The sequence below is a fragment of the Prunus persica genome, chromosome G3 (genome assembly GCF_000346465.2).
Source record: "Prunus persica cultivar Lovell chromosome G3, Prunus_persica_NCBIv2, whole genome shotgun sequence".
In the NCBI taxonomy this organism is placed as follows: domain Eukaryota; kingdom Viridiplantae; phylum Streptophyta; class Magnoliopsida; order Rosales; family Rosaceae; genus Prunus; species Prunus persica.
In genome coordinates this window covers 1547998-1562203 of record NC_034011.1, presented here as the reverse complement: position 1 = coordinate 1562203, position 14206 = coordinate 1547998, and positions in this window count along the sequence as shown.

The window sequence follows — 14206 nt, the reverse complement described above, 5'->3', positions numbered from 1 at the left end:
CATTACTACCATTAGCTTATGCAATGGAAATTTGGGTGTGGCTTGTAAACAAAATGAGAGACAAGCACTTCTAATTTTCAAGCAAGATCTTAAGGATCCTTCAAATAGGCTTTTATCTTGGGTTGGTGAGGGAGATTGTTGCAATTGGACTGGAGTTGTCTGCGACAATTTAACCGGTCATGTCCCTGAGCTGCACCTTGGAAATTATTATTCAGATGAGTATCTGAATCACAGTTTGTATCAAGAAAGCTCTTTGGGTGGCAAGGTAAATACTTCTCTACTAAATTTAAAGCATCTGAGCTACATGGATATCCAAGCAACAATGATTTTTGAGGAATACAGATTCCTAGCTTCTTAGGTTCTCTTAAAAGTTTAAGATATCTTAACCTCTCAGACTCAAAGTTCGCTGGAATAATTCTGCATCCATTGTCAATCTTGACTTGTCTGCTAATCAAATTGAAGGGAAAATGCCAAACTCATTGGGAAATCTTTGTAAGTTGGCGGTTCTTGATCTGTCAAGGAACTATTTCAATGGAAGCGTATCAGAAATATTGGGAAGCTTGTCAGGGTGTAGTTCAGGTCAAATGGAGTCACTGAAGCTGTCAACAAATGATTTTTCAGGTCTACTGGTGTTTTCGTGTGATGAAGCGTGTTTACTTAATTGAACCGCAGCTCTATCACTATGCAAACATGGTTGATATGCTTAGTCGTGCCGGGTTGATATGCTTATAAGAAGCATGCCAATGAAGCCAGATACATTTGTTTTGGGTGCATTGCTCGGAGGCTGTCAAATACATGGAAAGGTCGAGTTAGGAGAAAGGGTGGCGCAATATTTAATTGATTTGGAACCTCTGAACCATGCTTTTTATGTGAACTTGTGTGATATATATGTCAAAGCTAGTAGATTTGATGACGTAAAGAGAATCAAATCCTTAATGAAAGAAACAGGGATAAAAAAGGAGGTCCCGGGCTGTAGCATGATTGAAATCGATGGGGTTCTTCTTGAATTCTCTGTGACAGAAAGGCATGTGCTTTACAGAATCACTCTAATGAGAATAATGAAAAGACAGTTAGGGTGTAGTTTTCATGAGGAAAGGCAGGTGTCTACTTGTTCTCAATGAAATGTTTCATATGTAAGACCATGAGAGCTGTAATTTTGCTATCTGAGAAGTTAAGCACCGTCATCAAGCAAGCACCCTTATGGAATGAATTCACTTGCTGGAAGAAATTCCTCGAGGTATGCTCTAATATTCACTCTGTGCTCGACTTTTGTCTTCAGTGTCATGGATTTTCTTTCCACTCCGATACCTCCCATAGCAATAAGTTTAGCAGTAATTTTAGCTACAATTATGATCAGTCCCATGCTAGAAGATTGGGTACTGAGAGCAAAAAGAGATACCATCCTGTTGTCACAAACTTCTTAAACACTCTAATGAACTTCTATAGGCTGCACGATTACATGACTGACTTTGGATACAAACACAAAACTTATAGGGCGCTTAACTTGTTCATAAATTATGTTATCACCACAGATCCTGCAAATGTTGAGTACATCCTCAAAAAAAACTTTGCAAACTAGGAATTGTTATCCCGTATAATTATAGGATTCCTGTATTAGATGGGATTGTAATTACTTACCTTTTGTTGTATACTTGTAGAAAGAAGATAAACCACTCAGAATTATGTATACCCGCGCGGCTCTACTCTTTTTATTAAAAACAAAAACCGAGTATAGCCGAACAGCTATACTGTTCATAAACAAAAACTACCCGCCTGGCGCTAGCTCTCACACATTGCCACGCGTCACAAATAGTATAGCCGCGCGGCTATACTATTTTTAAATAATAAAAATCGTAGTATTAGCGTCGTCCAGATAACTCTCTCTCTTCTTCCTCGCGCCGAGTCTGGGCCTCTTTGGCAGTGTTTCCAGACATGGGGAAGAAGATGAAGAAGCCAGGAAAAGGCAAAGAGAAAGCAGCGAAAACTGAGGAAAAGAGAGCTCGTAGAGAGACCAGAAGCTCTCACCTGAGGATGACATCGATGCAATTTTGGTAATTTCATACTCGAACTATGCATATATATATATATATACATATATGTCATTTTGTGCTTGGTAATTAGAGTTATGGATCATTCAAGAACAGCTGAAATAGTTTGTGGGAGTTTTAAACAGTGTTGGAAAAAAATCGGGCTAGGCGGCCGCCTAGGCGCTCCGCGGCCGATTTTTCGAAATGGTTGTATGTGATTCCCATATGTATGTCATTTTGTGCTTGTTAATTAGAGTTATGGATCATTTGAGAGCAGCTGAAATAGTTTGTGGGAGTTTTAAACTGTGTTGGAAAAATCGGCCTAGGCGGCGACTAGGCGCTGGGCGGCCCATTTTTTGCAATCGTTGTCTGTGATTCCCACCCAAGATTCCTTTTTTGTTATTGTTTTCTATCTTATAGTTTATTTGCACCAAAGGTATGATGATTGTGGAAATTCAGAATTCCCATCTAGATTCATTGCAAGAATTTCCTAAACTGTATGTATTTTGCAAAATTTCCAAAATTTAAGGCTTTAATAATATATGTTATTTCCAAAATTTCCAACAGACCATATGGCACTATCATGGAGGGTGTCAAGTTGGGAGGGTTGTTGATAAAGGATATAGAGTTCTTGGTATTGATGATTCAACGTTTTATCACACCCCGGGTGCTAATCCTGAAGCTACTGTCATGATGCTTGGAAGGCAAGTATACATAATCTTCACTAAAATCTTATACTAATTGCTGCTTAAACCTGCATTTTGGTTTCGTTTGTTGTGCTTGTGGTGCAGGTACATGGGGCAAAGGATTCTGCATGACAGATTAGTCCATGGATCAAAAAAGAAAAATTGATCTGGTCACTTATGTTTCCCAAACATAAAGTCAATTAGTGATTTTGGAATATATGTCTCTGAGACATTTGATTAATATTGTAGAGATTGGAACCTAAAATTTTAAAATCTATATAGTTGATGTCATGTTTATTTACCTATCATCACATTTGGTGTTGAATTGGTCAGATCTGGTATGGTTCAAGCAAAACTTTCTGTACTCAGCTTGACTAGATTAGCCTTCCTGTGATTGAATATACGCCTTACTAATAAAACTAAATTAGCTCTAAAAATAATTAGTTAGTTTTTGTTTATTTTGTTAAGAGCGTAATTAGGAAGGAAACTAGTAAGGAGGTGAGGATGACACAACACAACTGCAAGCACTTTCAGAACTTTTGATCACATGGGCTGCGCTCTAACTTCATGAAGTCCTTCAGGTAGGCCTTATTTTTCTTTAGTTGTGATGATTTTTTTGTACATCGTTCGCAAAAGAAAGATTTGAAAAATGATTACCAAATTAACGAATGAGGCATTGCGCACAATCATGGCATGGTTAGAAAGAGATACCCACGGAAGGACTGAAAGTGCAGCAGATTAACTAAAGTCAAACTAATTTGGAGATCCTATAATGATGGCTCACTATAGAAGTTAGACTCTTTATTTGTATTCAAGACAGAAATTACTAATATACACACGTAGGCAAAAAAGAAAAGAAGACGAATAAGATTAGGATATGCTGTTAGTCCTTCTTTCTCAGCCCCTTACAATAATATGGGGAGGCATCTCCTTTCATCTACTTTTTTCCTGCTTCAACTTCGTTGGACATTTTCATGGACACAGAGAGTGGAAGGATCTCATATGCTAGGAAAGAGCGCTTTCAAGGCTCGGATAAGGAGGAGAAAAATCTAGCAGCAGAATGAGCCCTGGCCCCAACAAAATCCTTGAAAAGCGGCCCTTGATGGATGTTCACAGCATAATCCTCAGGATATGCCATTTGTGCTTAGTGGTTTATTCCATCTCTTGGAGTCTTTGAGCCCTTATATAACTCATGCTGGTCCATCATTGAAACACAAGCAGGAGCATCTATACATACTAGAAGAAGTATACTTGTCAAATAAGCAAAGCAGTCATAGGGCTCCTCTTTCTTGGCAGGCACTGGTGACTGATGCAGCTACAAATGCACAATCACTTTCATTGACCTGCCAAAGAAGAGTTGCCCTACGATTGCTTTGGCTTAATGAAATTTGCAGCCTGTCTGATCATGCAGTAGATCCCTGTCATGCAAAACATAGGCTAGCCAAGGATATACGTAGGTTTTGTCATATTTGAAAATAATGGTAGAGGTAGAGGTAGAGCTATAATACTGAAGTTATTTTTGTTGTACAAAGTTGTTCTGCTTTGTGACTAAGCAAGGGAAATAGTGTGATTTTATATAGGTGGAATGGAAGGTGGAAGCCATATATACAAGCAATTACTAATTTTCCTGATCCCTTTTGTCAGTTGTGGCCATATAGCTTTGTCTGAGAGGATGTTCTTGCTATGTGCTTATAGTTTGGTTTGGGATACATAACTGTGATCATAGTTAGATCTATTTATTATTTTAACCGTATCTACCTTTCCCTAACCATTTTGGTCCTAATCGTAATATGGAATTTGTGATTCCATCTGAATTATTTGTTTATTTGTTTCATTTTCTTCATGTCTGTTATGTGTTTTCAACTTTTGAAACTTTACCTAGTTATATGTTCTTACAAAGTCTGAATTCAGTCCCCGCCAGCCGAAGAGGTTATGCTAATATTTTATTTTGCTTTTGTTCTTTTTTTTTTTTTTTCAAGTCATCCCACACTTTCTTTTCTATTTTTTTCTGTCTTCTTTCTCTGGATAAACCCATAACTTATTACTAGTCTACATACTCAACGACTTTGTTCACCATTTTTGAAAATGATTTTGAAAAGAATATTGAGTTTGGACCTTCACTCTCAGTTCTAGTGTAGTAGTTTGGGCTCTAGTTTCTTGAAATGTCCTTCTCCGGGACTTTACAGTCCATCTTTGAAAATCTCTTTCCTTCATCATGTATTCATCGGAAATGCTATAGCCGCCCCGGCTATACTTTTTTTAATTTTAAAAGATGTAGTATATCCACTCGGCTATACGTTTTATTAAAAAAGAATTAAATAAGGGACCCTCCTATTTGAATTAGTTTATACTTTATAGATATTAATTCCCTAGTTTCAATATATCCAAAACATAGATTTAAGAGAAAGAAATTTGACGAAACTTCGTCAGGAGAGGTCAAAAGGAAAATTTCGACGGGATACACATGTGCCGACGACATTTCGTCGGGAGAGATTTTTTGTTTAAAATAAATATAAACTTAGTATGTTTAGGTTAATTAATTTTTTTCAATTTTATTTTTAGTAATTAAATAATATCTTCGACTTATTTAATTAGTTAAATTAGTAATTATATTTTAATTATTATTTCTTTAGTGAATAATTAGTATGAAATATTTTAATTAACTTCATGAATTATATTTTATGTTATTATATCTTTGGAGTATAGCCGTTCGGCTATACGCTTATGGTTATACTTATCCAGTATCGTCGTGCGGCTACACTTTGTACGATATTATAATTTTTTAAGTATAGCCGCCGGCGATACTCTTAAAATATTCTACTTTGGAGTATAGCCGCGCGGCTATACTCTTACGCTCCCGTATTTATTGAGTATAGCCGCACGGCAGTACTTTTAAGCTATTCTATTTTGGAGTATGTCCGAATGGTTATACGGGTATGATGTTATATTTTGGAGTATGGCCGCCCGGCTATACATTTAAAATATTGTATTTTTGGAGTATATTGTATAGCCGGGCGGCTATACTCTTTGAATATATATAAAAATATGGATTTCTCTTTAGGCTTATTTTTTGAGGTGCCCTTTGTGAAAATCCCACATCGAAAATCCACACTCCAATAAAGGTGTTTATAAACAAAGCACCATAATGATTTGGTAAGTGTGGTTAACATTATAGAGTTGGGGTAATGGGCTTGGCCAGGGGCGGACGCACGTTGGGACAAGAGGGGTCGGACGACCCCTTGGAAGGCTGGAAAGTTGGCAAGGGACTCCATGAAAGCCCCCTTGGATAGCTGCTGGAAGCCCCCTTATATGCACGCCAACTGCTCGACGAAAGTCCCAGGAGGCAGAAGCTTTGCTGCGCAGCTGTGCTGCAGCTTACGCGTCTCTTTTTTTTAAAAACAGCCTTGCCAAACGACGTCGTTTGGTCCAAGGCTCAGTCAAATTTTTTTTTAAATGACCTGGCCTCAAAACGACATCGTTTTAGGCCAGTTTAAATATTTAAAAAAGAAAAAAGAAAAAAAAGAATGCAGCCCTTCGAATCTGCACAGCAGTCCCAAACCCTTCATTTCCAATTTCACACCTCCTCTTCCCACCCTGTCAAACCCTAACCTCTCCCAACCTCCCAACCTCCGACAACCTCCATCAACTCTTCGCTGGTGGCCCAGTGCCGATCACCGCTGCCGTTCGGAACTTTTACACTAAGCCCCCTTAACCACATAATCCTGGATCCGCCACTGGGCTTGGCTATATGCTCCGCTTTTGATTTGGCTTGGCTAGAAACCCATGTATGCATAACATACAGGAAGTTTTAATCCTGTTATTTGGCAGAAGAATATGTATAGTTACTGCATTTGCTATAATATACCTCAATGGTGACTTACATAAGCACCTGATATGCATGATTTTCAAGTTCACGCATCATTGTTTTACATAAGCACTCGGGATTTTATTTTGTTGCAAATTTAGAAAATCTGCCTCCATTTTAGTGGAGTTTATTTCGCCTGTGTATGTTCCCAATCAAATGTTATTAATTACGAAGTGTCAAAATACAGATGATCTGTCCACATTCCAGTTTTCTTTTTCCTTGCAAAAGGAATTGAACCTAAAATCTACAAAAATAACCTCATCTAATACTACTTGAGCTGCATTCATCATTTGGTTTGCTAATTTACTTTTTTTATTAGAAGATGGTGTCCTGCATTTCCCTTTGAAGAGGAACTAGGAAATATTGCTAAACTTTTTTTTCCCATTGATGGTTACACAGTTGTTTTTGGGCAAAGGAAGAAAGAAAGGATTTCAATGATGTATGAGAGAGAGAGAGAGAGAGAGAGAGAGAGAGAGAGACTTATTTTAATGAGATTAATTAGCTGTTATTCTCCTTCAAATACATATCACAATCCTGAATCCTCCAAAACCAAAGCAACTTAAATGGCACCAGAAGGTTAAAACTCTGCATGACTATGTGACTAATTGAAAACAGAATCAACTTATTTCCTCTGAGAACTATCCTCTCAACTGCATATTACTGGTTTGACCCACCTACTTTTGGAGATGCAGCATTTGCACAGTTGCTGTTGATCAATGGAGGAAATGAAGGAAAGAATGGGAACATTTTCAGCAAGCAATTCTGGTCAATTGCTTGGAAGGCCTTGCAACAAGCAGGGCCTACTACAAATTTACCAGTAGAGATTGAGGTATAAATTTCCCATGCACACCCTGGAACGTTCTTAATTGAAGACCAACACTTTGCTATGTCATCCGGGTTCCCTGGCAGCGGCAACCCTGGGATCCCCGGTGGCAATAGGCCTGGGATCGGTGGAAAGAGAGACAATGCTGGTGGGGGTGGTACATGCGCCAGGCCGGTTGCAGCACATGCTGCCATTAGCAGTAGTGAAAATATTGCTTCAACTTTTCTAGACATGGTTATTGGCAAACCTGGAACTCTTACTTTGCACTATATCTGAAAAGGGTTAGCTAGATTGGCTTTGTTGATGGTTGGAGAGAAGAGGGTAAGGATTTATATAAGAGCAATAAGCCTGAGCTAAGTTGAAGACTTTGATGCTCAGGTAACTGGGTTACAAATGGAATTAAATTGTGTTTAGTTATAGTGCAGTTTTTATTTTATTTTAATGAGCATTATTAAGTAACATTATAACTGTTTGCCATAGTGTTTCTGATCTGAGACCATATGAGCTTCAAAAGTTATAACGACCCTGCAAAAGTTTATTTCAATTAATTCTCTATTTAGTTTGACTCCAACACTACAAGCTCTTGCTTTACTTTTGGCCACATCACAAGCGTTATTGCTCTCACCAAAATGGACTAAAACCCTTCAGTTTGGGACACTGATACTCGTCATGCATGGCTTTGGTGCAAAAGTTTCTAAGGAAGAAGCCTATGATCTTAAAGACCTGAATATTCATACCTCACCAAGTTGGAAAAAGAACAGGCTTCATTTTTTTTCGTCATTGGTGTACGCATATGGTTTCATACTTCTAGTATGCTGTTAAGAGATGATGGGAAAATTCTTGCGTATAATCAGCGTATGTATACACCATCACTCTCACATTCAACATCTCAAATGTACTATACACCCGTTATATACAAAACTTTCACTTGAGGAGGATATCTTTGTGGAACGACCAAAATATAAGCCAACTTTGTTTACCCTGGTCCCCGAAATTCTTCGTTCTTTACTGAGGAGCGAAAGTAAGGCAATGCAAATCTACTTTAGCTACTGTTGAAAATACCGAGGATAGAAAAATAGGGAATTAAAGACAGGATTGTTCTACCATAAGATACTAGGATGAGCTCATAACATTTTCTGTGTTTGGACGAAAATGTTGCAGGTTAAAAACCCATGTATGCATACCATACAGGAATCTGTATAGTTGTTGCAGTTGCTATAATGGACCTCATTGGTGACTTAATGTCTGATGTGCATGATTTCCAAGTTCAAGCATCATTGTTTTCAATTTCCTCAATTTAATAACCATTTATCTGAATTTAGGATGTTTGTTGCAAATTCAGAAGAAGAAAAGAAAAGTGCCTCCGATTTAGTGGAATTTATTTTCTCATGTAAATGTAACCAGAATCCCAATAAAATGTTATTGCAAAGTTACAAGCCAATGCCACTTGATCTGAACTCTAAAAAAAGATCTCATCTCATCCCAATATCAGGAGCTAAATTTTATGGGCAAATTAGAAACTCAAGTATTTTGGTAATGGAAAGCCACAAAAAATCTTGAGTTTCTCTTGGAAGAAGAACTAGGAAATATGCAAAATTTTCCCACTTATGGCAGCACAGTTGTTCTTATGGCCAGGAAGGAAGAAAATATTTAATTGGAAGTATATTGGACCAGCAGCATGCTGACCCTATCTTGACACTGTTTTATGGACTAACACTCGCCACAATCATCTCATCATGTGAACAACACATAACCGGTAAATATGAAAGGGGAAGCGTATACAATCACCCTACCCCGGGAATTTGAGAGAGAGAGAGAGAGAGAGAGAGAGAGAGAGAGAGAGAGAGAGAGAGAGTCTTAGTGCAATAAGATTCATCAGATATTATTCTCTTTAAAATATTCATCACGATTCACAACCTAAGCAAAACTCAAGGTATACGTAAAACTTGCATGACAATGACTAATCGAGAACAAAAATATAATTTTTTGCCCGCAAGAACTATCCTCTCAATTGCCCACTACTGTTTTGACCCAACTGCTTTAGAAGCATCAACATTCCCTGGAGCACAGTCTCCCTGGGGCAATGGAGGGAAGAAAGGAGGGAGCAATTTAGCCAAGCAATTCGCATCAATTGATTGGAAAGCCTTGCAACAAGCAGGGCCTAGTGAGAGTTTCCCAGTAAAGATTGAGCCATAAATTTCCCATACACAACCCGGAATGCCCTGAAGTGAAGACCAACACTCCGCTTCTATGTCACCCTGTTTCCCTGGTGGCAATAGGCCTGGGATCCCTGGTGGCAAGAAGCCTGGTACCCCTGGTGGCAAGAAGCTTGGAGTCCCTGGTGGCAAAAGGCTTGGGACCCCTGGTGGCAATAGGCCTGGGATTGTTGGAGCCCCCGGTGGCAAAAAGCTTGGAGCCCCTGGTGGCAAAATGCTTGGGGCCCCGGGTGGCAATAGGCCTGGGATCGTCGGAGAGGGCGAGGGTGGCACATCCGCCAGCACAGTTGCAGCACATGCTGCCATTAGCAGTAGTGAAAATATTGCTCGAGCTTCTTTAGACATGGTTTTGTCAAAGTTGGAACTATCAGTTTTATTTTTATATTAGGTCAGAGAAAGGGAAGCTAGATTGGCTCTGTGGCATGTTGGAGAGAGGGTAAGAGGATTTATAGAAGAGCAATGAGATCGGAACCATGAATATTTTAATGCTGAGATGGGTAGGTTACAAATGGAATTAAATTTTGTTTTAGTTTCTGTGCAGTTCTTATTCCATATACTGATCCTCCTCACAACATATCAGGTGAGATAAAGAATACACTTAAGTTTCTGATCAAAAGAATTTTCTTTAGTTTCTGCATCAGTTTATTCCATTAAACTCTCCATTTATTGTCTCCAATCCTTCAGAAAATCATCAGTATAAATAGTAGCCTAAATCTTATTCATCCATAGATAGGTTTAGTCACCAAAAATGAATAGATAGGTTTATTCATCCATTTATCAGTGCAATGCACGCGCCAACGGTAAAAAAAATTTGAACAAGCGCGCGCTGACGTCAGCGCGACGCCAGCTCCAACGGAAAGTTGCCACGTGTCGCGCCCCCAGCCCTCCGATCAGCATATCCGAATCCAATCCTACGGCTGAGCCTTTTTGTGCAATAAAAATATGAAAAAAAATCGGAAATTTTTTTTAAAAATACTAAAAAATTCATATATTTTTTTTCTATAAATACCTATCAATACCCTTCAGTTTCAACACCAATTCTCATACATTTCATTATACTTCTACTATTATTCACTCTTTACTCAACATTTTCCTCTTTTTCATCTTGTATTTTGATTTCATATTTTTATAGCTTCTTCTATCGAAACCAGAGGGGCTTGGAGCACCATGGAAGATGTTTCCTTGTGTGAGGCTTGGCTCCAAATTTGTCATTGTCCCGTGTCCGGCAATGAGATGAAATTTTTTTCATATGTGGAAAAAAATTCATGCCGAATTTTGTGAAAAAATTTCGGGGTCTACTCATACGGAGATGGCATTATCCAGTAGGTGGAAAATTCTCAATAAAGAGTTGGGAAAATGGAGAGCTGCCCTAGCAAAAGCGATGGACAACTATAGAAGCGGGGAAAATCGTACTAACGAGGTAAGTATTTTATAATTTTTGTTTTATTAAGTTTAATCTCCTAATATATATATTTTGTTAATATTGCTTGCATTTTCAATATGTTGTTAATATTTCTTGCATTTTAAATATTTTGTTCATATTTCTTGCATTATCAATATTTTGTTAATATTTCTTGCATTTTAAATATTTTGTTCATATTTCTTGCATTTTCAATATTTTGTTAATATTTCTTGCATTTTCAATATGTTGTTAATATTTTAAATATTTATTGCATTTCCATTTTTTTGTTAAATAGATGATTCAAGCACAAATGTGGTTCGGTGCAATTGGGGGTGGCAAAAAAGTTTCAACCATCACGAATGTTGGGAGGTGGTGAAATATTGCAAACGCTTCATAATTATTCCGACGGGTCCCGCCGTTGTGTTAAACGAGACGCCACTCCGTGATTCAATGACATCGGGTTCACCTCTCGATTCTCCTATGAGTCAAGACTCACCCATCGAAAAGGAGCCGAGGCCCATTGACCGAAAGGCCGCGAAGGCAAAGAAAGTGGGTAATTCAAGCAATAATAATTCAAAGTTTTTGGAGGAAATTGCAAGGCAAAACGGGATAAGAATTCAAATGGAGCAGAAACGCCAAGATAACGAGTTGACCCTTCAAGCTGAGTATGCACGAGAAAGGGAGTATTTGCGCAAAAAAGATATGGACAAGACGGATCGGGAAACCATGGCGATGGATACAAGTCATATGTCCCCTGAAACAAAATAATTTTGGAAGCTAGAACGAATGGATGTTATGAGAAGAAGACTTTTCCGGGATGATGGGTCTAGCAACACGGATTGGTTAAATGATGGAAACCATTAAATTAGTTAGCATACCTTTTATGTATTTGTATTTTTCATGTTTTCTATTAAAGTTGTTGTAATTCATGTATTTTATTTTAGTAGTAGTAATTCGTAATGACTTGTATTAGATTTCGTTATTTAATAAACAAAGCATTCAATAAATTACCTTTTTATTCGACATATTCCATACTTCAAACAAAACAAAATAAAAATAAAAAAAACTACAAACAAGGCACAATAATAATAACAAACCACAACCAAACCATAATAAATAAAAATACAACACAACCAAACCATAATTAAATAACACATAACCAAAGCATCTATGCTTCATCATTCATCTTCATTGCCTTTCACTGCCCATAGAAGCTCCATCAAGTGAACTTGACGCATTTCATGAATATACGAAGATTGCATCTCTGTATATCGATCTATCATTGGGGTCATCAAATGACCATCCCTCACCAACGATTCCGGCTCAAACGATTCTCCACTTGGCCCCATGGTCCTTTCATAAATCCGTGTCAAGGCCGTGTTCATTGGATCCGGTTCGTAGACCTCTAAAACATCATAATCGTACTCATCCTCCACAATCATATTATGGAGGATGATGCAAATCATCATAATGCTTCTGAGGATCTCCTCATCAAACATACGGGCCGCACCTCGAATAATCAACCACCGAGCTTGAAGGATGCCAAAACACCTTTCGACATCTTTCCTGTATCCCTCTTGATAGGTAGCAAATAATTTTTGCTTCTGGGATCGGGGGTTCGGAATGGATTTGACAAAAGTGGTCCACCTCGGGTAGATGCCGTCAGCTAGATAATACCCCTCTGGTACACTGTATTGTTGACTTGATAGGTGATATTGGGGCCCTGGCCTCTCAATACATCGTTGAAAACCGGGGATTGACCCAGCACGTTGAGGTCATTTTGGGATCCTGCAACTCCAAAGAAGGCATGCCAAACCCATGTGTCGAAGCCAGCAACGGCTTCAAGGATGATACTTTTTTAGCCTTTTCTATTTCCGTAATCACCTTGCCAGGCAGTTGGGCAATTCTTCCATTGCCAGTGCATGCAGTCGATGCTACCAATCATTCCTGGACATCCTCGAGCTTCGGCTTTTTGTAGAAGCCGTTGGATGTCCCTGGGAGTAGGTCTACGCAGGTAGTCCCTAGTGTACAGAGTTTCAACTGCTTGACAAAATCTTACCAAAGCCTCCAATGTAGTGGATTTCCCCATCCGAGCAATCTCATCCACCTGATCAGCAGATACTCCATACGCCAACATTCGTATAACAGCTGTAAGCTTTTGCTCCGGAAGAAGCCCCAAAACCCCAGTAGCATCACACTTTTGAATAAAGTATGCATCATAATTGCAAATATCATGCATGACTTTATTGAACAAATGAGGTTGCATTCTAAATCGCCTTCGAAAATCAACATCAGAGTACAAAGAAGTTGGGATAAAATAATCTTCCAAAAGATTCCTACCCCGATAATGCCTATGTCTTTCCACATTCCGACGGCGGCCGACTTGTGAACCACGGCGGCGACCTTGGTTCTCTTCATCTTGCAAAGCCACTGCTATGAGAACTTGCTCATCGACTTGTCTCTGCAACTCATTGATTTCATCTGCTCTACGGTTTCTCTCATTTGTTTCTCGCTCTTGCCTCTCCAAGCATCTCCTAAATTCTTCAATTGAGAATGAATGAAGTATGAAATCTAAACTCTGAGAAATGAAAATATAGAAAGATGTGGTGTGAGAGGTATGAGCTGAGCCTCTGGTTTTATAGAAAATTTTGGCAAGATAGACATACCACGTGGCTTGATTTGATTGGATGAAAATCTTATCTGAAATTTGAAATTCATTCGAAATTTGAACCCAAATTTATATGAATTTTGAATTTTAAAATTCATTCGAAATTTGAACCCAAAAATTTATCTGAAATTTGAATTTTAAAATTCATCCGAAATTTGAATCCAAAAATCTTATCCGAAAATTTTATCCGATTATGAATAGTCTTGACACGTAGGAACCCGGAAATCTTATCTGCAAATATTATCCAAATTAATTATTTTCATTAAAAAAGTTGTGAAAAAAACAAAAAAATAAATAGTAATTGCCCTTAGCCATGGCAATGGGTGGAAACACAAAATACTATTTGCAAGGACAACCACTATTCATGTGTAGTGGTTGCCCTAGCTCCCTCCTTGCCATGACTAAGGGCAAATGGGTGGAATTGCTCTTAGAGGTTTTCAAACATGAAACTTGACTTATTGCAGTTTCTATAATAGACCTTGATATGTTTCTTATGTAAAGTGCCTTCCTCAGTTGATG